Source organism: Camelus ferus, chromosome 27 (assembly GCF_009834535.1).
Source record: "Camelus ferus isolate YT-003-E chromosome 27, BCGSAC_Cfer_1.0, whole genome shotgun sequence".
Classification (NCBI taxonomy): domain Eukaryota; kingdom Metazoa; phylum Chordata; class Mammalia; order Artiodactyla; family Camelidae; genus Camelus; species Camelus ferus.
Window position 1 is genome coordinate 16,662,305 of NC_045722.1, and position 7,057 is coordinate 16,669,361.

General features: G+C 41.2%; 1 non-coding gene across 1 annotated transcript; it reads right to left on the minus strand.

The window, feature by feature from the left end:
* Positions 1–6,440: 6,440 nt before the first annotated feature.
* Positions 6,441–6,546, minus strand: LOC116660316. Its single transcript, XR_004315770.1, has one exon. It is a non-coding gene; the product is annotated as a U6 spliceosomal RNA (small nuclear RNA).
* Between the last annotated feature and the right edge of the window lie 511 nt (positions 6,547–7,057).

Consider the following 7,057-nt stretch of genomic DNA (forward strand, 5'->3'; position numbering starts at 1 on the left):
CTCAGAAATGGTAGATGACATACACAGTCACAGAGCTAAGAGGAAAGTAAGCCAGAGGGAAGCTTAGCTCTCCTGCATCTTCTTTCTTTCTTTCTTTCTTTCTTTCTTTCTTTCTTTCTTTCTTTCTTTCTTTCTTTCTTTCTTTCTTTCTTTCTTTCTTTCCTTTCTTTCTTTCTTTCTTTCTTTCTTTCCTTCTTTCTTTCTTCCTTCCTTCCTTCTTTCTTTCTTTCTCTTTCTTTCTTTCTTTCTTTCTTTCTTTCTTTCTTTCTTTCTTTCTTTCTTTCTTTTTTTATTGAGGTGTAGTTGATTTACAATATTATAAGTTTCAGGTGTACAACATCATAATTCGCAATGTTTAAAGATCATACTCCATTTATAGTTAATATAAAATATCGGCTGTATTTTCTTCTTGAGTCTTATTTCCATGGGCCAACTGCACACTTACCCATCCACAGGGGCCACCCCACCTCAGAGTCATTATAGGAGACAGCCACATTCAGCATCAGAAGATAGACAGTTGGCTTTATGGCTTCTTACCTTTGTTTAAGGAGGACACAGCTGGTCAAAAATGAACCGTAGATAACACAAAACGTGGGTCTCCTCAGCTGTTGGCCAGTTCTTTAGTTTGAAGGTTTATCGATTCAAATTCCTGTAAAATTAGATCCAGCCCTCACCGTTGTCCACTCCCAGCCTCCTGTAACTGCTAACCCTGTTCAAGAAGGAATCTCTGTTTGCAGCTGGCTACATTCTCCTCCTGCCCGCATCGTCCGCAGTATTAAGCAAGAAACACAAAACACATGGATGCTCATGAATAATTCAAGCCCCCAAGAGAAGGCTACTCGATACTGACCCAACACAAACCTTTCCCATCAATCTGCATTTTTTAAAACTAACTCTGGGAAAGTCAACCTCCTTCAGACCTGCGAATACAAGGCAGTTCTGATTTACAGGCTTAAAAGGTCCTCAAGGAGGAAAATCAATTCAAACCCAAAGTGACATTTCAGTTTTATTAAGTCAGCTTTGTCTGGCCTGCATTATTTAATAGGGTGTATCTCTTATGACCTTTGAAGAGTTAAATCCCATGAACAGTGGGGCAGAATGCTATCTATTATAATTTCAACTTTAATGATTGGAAACGCAGAATTCATTATTCTGCTGAAAGTAGGTTCTGAAATGGTTTTCATTTCAGCTCATCCATCAGAAGGGACTGTGCCTCAGAAGATTTTTATTGACCTCATTTCAGTCTTATGACCCATTTGTTTAAACATTTAGAATGGATACCCAAAAGGAACAACCCTCAGGGGCCTTCTGACCCATCCTGATTTCCAGGCAGAAGATGGCATTCTCAGATATGCAAGGTGGAGGAATACCCACAGACCAAGAGCTAAAAGCCTCGTGAAAACATGAACTGTCTCAAACAAAGCCAAAGCCGTCCCTTCAAGACTGATGCCTTGAGTCCAACAGGAAATACCGCTGTGAGGAGTTCCTTGCTCAAGAGCTGCGATTCGACATTCACCAGCAATTTGGGATCAAATTGAAGGCATCATAGTCACTGGAAAAATTCAAAATTCAGGTTCAGTTCTGGGGTGCAACTTACGTCTGACAATTTGCTGCGTTACTTTTCTCCGCCAAGCTATATTAGTTGATTGACTGGTTTATTCAAATATAGAGTCTGTGCTGATATAAGAGACATCAGTAATATTTTCCTCACTTGTAAAGTGGATATAAGAGAAAATGAAAAGTACACAAGAGACACACGCAAGGATGCTTCTTGCAGCATTATTATAAACGCTCAAAACTTCAAATAACTCCAATAAATGCTCATCAAGAGAAGAATGGAAAATTACGGTGTATTTATACATATACTGTATACACATGCAATACAATACTGCACAGTAATGAAAAGGAACAGAATACAGCTTCATACAATGGAGATAAATATCTCAAATATAATTTTATTAAAGAAATTAGATACAAAAGAACATAAACTAGTTGAGTCTATTAAAGTTCATTAAGCAGGCAGTAGTATGCTTTGGGTGGTAATTTATCGAGAAACATGCGTTACTTCAAAAAATAAATGTATTATTACCTTGGCTGGCACAGAGGGGACATTTATTGGAATTCAATATATGGGAGGCTTCTGTGTTGTTGGTTATATTCTATTTCTTGATTTGGGTGGTTTTATAAATCATTAATCTGAAAAATTTGGGGGTGTCTTTTTCTGTGTGTATATTGTGTCAACACAGTAAAGAAAGAAAGAAAGAAATTTTGATCTTTTATTGTTGTTTTTTTTTTTCATATAAGCAGATAAATGCCCTGTCCAAGGATAGAGCCCTTCCTTTTTTTCTCCAAATAATAACAACATCAAATTAAAGCCTTGAATAAATAATTGCTGAAAAACACATTTTTATCTCTCTGTAAAATGCAAGAACTGGATTCTACATTAGCAAGGCTTTAGTAATTTCATTAGATATTGAACTGAATTTTAATCAGGTTCTAAGGCTCTCCATGTGCTGATTCTCCATTTATTCATGATCGCATTTTTCATTGAACAAATTGCTTGACGAACATTGCTGAAGCCCAGAGCGTGGTGAGTTGATAACATTGATAACAGCGTGAGGTTCATGTTTGGGACCAGCATTTGTGGTCCCTGTTGTGACCTGAGAAACAGATCATTCTTCTCCTCTCCTTTTAGATAAAAGTGTAACAAAATTCGCTCTACTTCCATTTTTCTTGTGCCTTTGTTTTAGAGGAGTTTAAAATATACCCTCCATGTTACCCTGAATTTTCTGAGGGCTGAGGGAGAAGGAAAAGTTAGCTGTGGTGGTGATGGACAATGAGATGGCCAACTGGTCTAGAATCTCTGAGTCAGTAACTGAGCTGTGGATACAACTCAGCCTTGTGACCTGATACTTACTTCAGCTACTTCTAAACTCTCTCCCCAGGATTCATCGTCTGAGAAGAGCATGGGTTATCAGTTTGGGAAGTGTATGGATGGGTTTCAGAACCATATTCTCTTCTTCACTGTCTGATCTCGGGTGAATCATTTTTCTCAAGTCTGGGGATTGTATTCCCGCAATCGACAATATTTCTGCCACTCTGCTGAGTTTTTATGTGAATGTCTGGCATGCGGTAAGGTAACTCAGGAAATGGAAAGGTTATTATCTGCTTGAACGTGTCCAAAATATTAATTTCATTGTCAAGGGACCAACACCCACGGAGGAGAGGGAACTTGCTCGAGATCACATAACAGAACTGAAACAAAACCTAGGTCTTCTGACCTCTAACTAGGTGCTCTTTCTAGCAACTTCTCTGCTTCCCAAATCGTAATTAGTCCTGGTCTAACAACTTACAATGGGGGAAAAAAAACCCCAGCTACATTGAAGCTCACTTCTCTAAAATTTCCTGGCTAATTATATACGTTTAATTGGATTGGCATGGATAAGATTTGTCTTAATAAGAGAATACATTCATTAGGTTGTAAAGCATAACCCCAAGCAGAAGACAGCATGTGACAAATTACAGAAATAACAAGTCTCCGAAGGGCCAAGCAATGCACCTGCAGCCGTCACACCTGGCGCTGTGATTTCATTACCCTCATAAACCAAGGCAAGGTCAGGCTTAGTCAGACTTCGATTAAGAGGCCCCCAAGGAGATCCCAGGTGCAAAAGGGACTAGCGGAGATGCTGTGAGAGATGCGTGAGAACTCTTTCCTGTCCCGAAGCCGGCCTCGCTGGGACAGCTAAATGATGCGGTTTAGTGAACTAGGTGCAGGGAGCTGTCACATGGGCCAGTGGGAAGAAAGCCTGAGTTTAGATTTATCTTCTGCCTTTGTTCAGATGTGGGATCCAGGGAAGGTCTTCATCAATTGCACGTGAACCTGACTTTGCAAGTTTGTTCAGAAGCAGCTGTTCCTCTTTGGGGGGCAGGAAAAGTCAGTCTGTTCCTTGATTTGCTGGTTAAGTGGCCCGTGCTCTGTGAGCTGGTGCCAGTTGGATGAGGAGTGAGACCAAAGCCCCAGAGCCTTGGGTGTGGCCCAGGAAGCCAGCTGACCTGGCCACATTTCAGCTCTCCCAATTAGATCTGCTCTTCTAAGTGGCTCCTGCAGTTTCAAGTTTTCCTCCTCAGAGTTGACTCTGCAAAATGATCCCTGTTGGTGGAATACCTTTTCCAACACCACTTGGCCAAATGCCTTGGCTTAGATTTGAGGCGGAGGTGGCAGGCAATAGTCTGAGCCAGTCTTTCAGAAAGTGTTCTCTGTAAGGTGGTCTTAGTGTTTTCTTGAGAGATAAAGTGATTAATGCAGACGTGGCTGATTTGGGGCAAAATATTCTGTGGCCTTTAGGGTATCCAATATCCTAGCCAATTTGAGTTTTCTGCAATGTCCAGAAATTACAATGGGCATTTAATATGAACGGACAGAGGAAGCTCTTGACTGAGAAACAGGATCCAAATATTATTTGGAAATAACCAAAGACTGGAAAGTCCAGAGGATGAATAAATGGTACATCTAAAGAGCACCAAGGGCCAACACTGGAAACGCTACATTTTGTCTTCAAGTGGAAGGACCAAGTTTACAGCAGGGAATGAGAGGTGAAGTCCAGGGAGATCTGAAACTGATGTAGACAGGACAATGATGTGGGGGAAATCCAGGAGAAACACCCCAGAATCCTGAGATGTTGTTTTTTTTTTGTTGGGGCTGGAGTTTGTGTGCTTTTATTCTGTTTCATTTCACTTGTCTTGTTCTGCTGGGCTCTGAGGTACATGCATATACCCACTTTGAGCTCTTCTTTAACTTCCCTGCAATCTGTTTGGATTTTGCTGTTTTTCGCTAGAGTTACCCAGACAAATCATTCCAAAGCATTCCTTGAGGCTCAGTTACTGATTGATTTGGCCAGGTCCGAAGCCTGTTCTTTTAAACCTCAGTTATCGAGCTGATTTACGTCCACATGGTGCAATTGCGGATTTTCGCCAGCACAGAATATTGTGAAAGTAAAATGTGATTACAAAATTGAGAAGGTAGGTGACTGTGCCAGATAGCTTTTGTGTCCAGCTGCTTTGTAAACTTTTACCCTGCATAAACCTTAATGATGACAATTATTTCTGTGCTAGTGTTGACTGAAAGGCGGAAGCAATTGGATCAGCACCCTGCAGATGAACAAATGTCCTCTGAATGTGGGGCAAGCGGATGTCAGCACTCCTTGTAAAGCACTTGTCCTCTCCCCGAATTAAAATTCTAGTGAAGAAACCTGGTGACTAACTGAGGTCTCCTTCCCTCCTTTCTTCTTATTCTCTTTCTTTGTCCGTGGTAGCAAGCTGGCACTAGCTTGGCTAAGAGTCTGAGCAGAAGAGGACTTACAGATCTCAAGAGGAACATTTGTTTCTCTAAAAGCCTCCTACACCTGGCTAATATGTGATGTTGTGACACCAGCAGGGGCAGTATACTGACAGTCAGGAATCTGCCACAGGTCAGCTCCATTCCAGGCTATACTCCTGAGCCCATTTCAAACATTCGCACATGTCAGTATCTAGGAGGGCTCCTGGAGAAAGATGTGAGATGCCTGGGCAGCCACTTGGAGAAAGTCTTCAATGGGAGAGGAAGGAGTTCCAGACAGATGGCCATGGCTGGGCTGATCTGAGTTGGAAAACCGGGGCCCCGAATATTGGATCTGGGCCATAGGAGATGCTGGGGACCTGGGGGAGGGGTTCTCGGTCCTCTGAGCAGGCAAGTGGTAGGAGCAAAGTTAGAGCTCGAAATCTTCAGGTAGATGGTACATAACTGCAGGCAGAGTGTGGGAGTTGCTGGAGCCTCAGTAAGAAGACCATGGGGTATGTCAAGCTTGTTTAAGCTTTTGAAGGAAGAGAGGTCTCTATTGCCAGCTGAGTGATGTTGAGCAGGTCCTGTTCCTTCATTTACACAAGGGGAAAACTCATACCTGGCTCCTAGGATTGTGTGAGACTTGTGTAAGTTTATCAATGAAATTGCTGAGCTCAGCATGTGACGCTGTCCAATCATCAGAATATAAGATTGGTTATAAGCAAGGGGATATTCCCCGTTCTTTCATTTACATGTTTACATCCTGAAATATCCTACATGTTATTGTATTCTAACAGGTGAATCCAGAAAAAAAAATCATTTCTTCAGCCTTCAAGAGTTCATAAGTATATATCTTTTCTTTTTAGCTTAATAATTTGGTATTAAGACCACGCTATGCAAAATACTGTTTATGGCCTGTGTTCTCTTTGCATCTGTAAATATTCTTATATTAGCAGATAATCTCAAAAGCATGACTTTGCTAGGCAGTGCAGTATTTTTGAATTAACATCTTACAATTTATTCAAAAAATTATATTGCTTCTGATTAAAGAAGGTAGTGAAGATTCTAGTAATTCTTAGGGTGTTACTTAAATTCAAATATTAAAACCTTTTTTTTTCCAAAAAAAAGAAAGGAATGCTTCATGAATTTGCAAGTCATCCTTGCACAGGGCCATGCTAATCTTCTCTTTATCCATCCAATTTCAGTATGTGTGCTGCCGAAGCAAGCACAAACATTAAAACTTTGTATGTTCACCCAGAAAAAAACTAAAATTGTATGTATGGCCCCCCAGTTGTCATTCACAAAAATAAAAATCAGAAGTAATAAATGGCACTGTTTTAACGAAGGCACGTTTGATCACATGAGGGCCTGTGTGTGTGTGTGTGTGTGTGTGTGTGTGTGCGCGCGCGCCGTGTGCGCGCATGCGCACACACGCACACACATATGCATGTGTGTAAATAGAACACAAGAGGAGGGAAAGCTATGATTTGATGTCCTAATATCGTCAAGAGGCCAGGTCTGCCTTCCTCAAATTCCAGATCCGCTTTGACATCTGAAGTGGATATGAGGGACCCTATCAGAGAGGCAGGAAAGCCAGTCATTAAAAACAGCCTGGAGATGGGGCATCACCCCACCTGGGTTCCTATCCAGGATTCAGTGCTCATGAGCGCTGTTACTTTGTGCTTTTAGTTAGTTACTAACTCTTCAGTTAGGGCTTTAATTTCCTTCTCTGTGAAATGG